Consider the following 1,964-nt stretch of genomic DNA (forward strand, 5'->3'; position numbering starts at 1 on the left):
ATTTTATATCAAACTACAATTTTCTACGATTTTAATCGTAGAAATTCCAATAAATATGCATTGTATATCAAACAACTTTTCCCGCCTTGGTAACGATCACAACTCCTTTCACTAACGTCTGTCTTTCTTACCGCTGCATTTCTGATCTTCGTCTTTCTTCTTCTGCATGTTTTCGCTGGCTGTCTCTGTCTCCACTCTTTCTGGCGCCCTCTGCTGTCTGGCTTTTGTCAAAGCAGCCTCCAGAAGACAAAAGCTGGGTATATTCTCCTCTGCACTTCAGCTCAGGTCCTAAAACCCTGCCAGAGGATGAAGGGGAGAGTGAAACAGTAAGTGCGCGCTTTGCTGTAGTTGTGTTGGGTTCGTTAATCTCGACGCTGACGGCCCATTGACTGTGATCACTTGCATGCTAATTGCATAAAATTCAATGTTTCCCGACAGTAATCAGACCTCAGGAAAGAGGGGCAGCTATGAGGTCCGGACTCTTCAGACGTCCGGAAGCTATACTGGTCGGACTTTCTCGCAACTTAAGTTTTCATCGTCCTTTCACCCATTCCATAAACAACACCAAGCAAGTAGTAATACCAATGTCCAGATGTATTTATGAGTAATAATGAGACTATTTATGTTTATTATTTTTGGATTGTTTTGTGTTTCCTTAATTGTCTAATTTACATACTGTGAACATGTTTTCCGATTTGACTCCAGACTTTGTTTTTGGTTTTTTTTGTTGACCTTAAGTTGTTAATGCACCTTTATCAGGTAGCATTGTTTGTTTCGTAACTGTTAAAAAAAGGTCATATATATATATATATAAAATACACAAACATTGTTTTATTTTTATTGGTTTTCTGTAAAATATTACGCCAGCAATAGTGTTCAACGTTACGAAAATTCCAACAAGTGGCTGTTTGACTTGTGAAATTTGGCAATAACCAAAGTCCCATGTTTTTTTTTTTACGTTTTATTTTAACGTAATAATTAGGACTGATAACATATGCTGGATGTTACAGGGACTTACACTTTCCGCATCACCTGATCCTTTTTTTTTATATATATTTAAATTTTTTTCCCGCCAAAATCCAGTACAAAGTGATCACGGCCTGGTTATTAAAAGACATGTTAAACTGAAAGATGGGACCAAACTTATTACGTGGGAGGCCAAATATGTAAAGCGACTTGTTACCATAATCGCAATCAGAAATATTTGTTATAGCATTCAATTGTAAATCCACGTGTATAGAATTTGTGTGTGTGCGTGCCTATGCATTGAGTGTATTTGTGGTTTTAAGCGAGCATCTCACTTTACAATGGAAGCGTGCAACACTGATTCTTATCATGTGCAGTGGCCAGTTGCTGCTGTGTCCAAAATAAAGGGACTACTGCAGTAATACATTTGTAAAGTGTAGCACACGCATATTTTGGTTGCCTTAATCATTTTATTTGCCAACCTAAATCCTACTATTCACTGATTCGGTCTTTCTTTCTGGTTCACCAATGATAGTGTCTTAGAGAACTTGTACATAGATCTTTAAATACATATAAAATCTATTTTAAATGTTATTTGAAGGTTTCTTTTGTATTTTATTTTGCACAAGTGGCTTGCGAACGGTGTCCTATAGGTCCACACGAACCCACTCATTCTTCCAGCATCCAGGATGTTTTTCTTTCGTTCAAGTCTGTTTTTTTTGTATCATGTGTGTACACTTTACAGTTGGGATTGTAAAGTCTATACAAAGACATAAAATTGTATCAATCGCTTACTCTTCCAAGCTGTGTGCGTGTGTATGTGTGGTCAGAAAAGCTGTGTGCCCCCCTAAATAGCAAAAGAGCATGATGAAATGTGAGTCTATTGACATTGATGTACAGCAAAGACATTTATCTCTATGGACAGACCACGACCAATGGACTGATGTGTGTACATTTGTTCAGATCCTTAAATAAATACAACTCATGGGCTTGAGTGA

General features: G+C 37.4%; 1 long non-coding RNA gene across 1 annotated transcript; it reads left to right on the forward strand.

The window, feature by feature from the left end:
- The first annotated feature begins 7 nt into the window (after positions 1 to 7).
- LOC122335585 lies at positions 8 to 1,955 on the forward strand. The gene is made up of 2 exons (XR_006248981.1): positions 8 to 326; positions 439 to 1,955. It is a non-coding gene; the product is annotated as an uncharacterized LOC122335585 (long non-coding RNA).
- The last annotated feature ends 9 nt before the right edge of the window (positions 1,956 to 1,964 follow it).

This window comes from Puntigrus tetrazona, unplaced genomic scaffold, assembly GCF_018831695.1.
Source record: "Puntigrus tetrazona isolate hp1 unplaced genomic scaffold, ASM1883169v1 S000000820, whole genome shotgun sequence".
In the NCBI taxonomy this organism is placed as follows: Eukaryota; Metazoa; Chordata; class Actinopteri; order Cypriniformes; family Cyprinidae; genus Puntigrus; species Puntigrus tetrazona.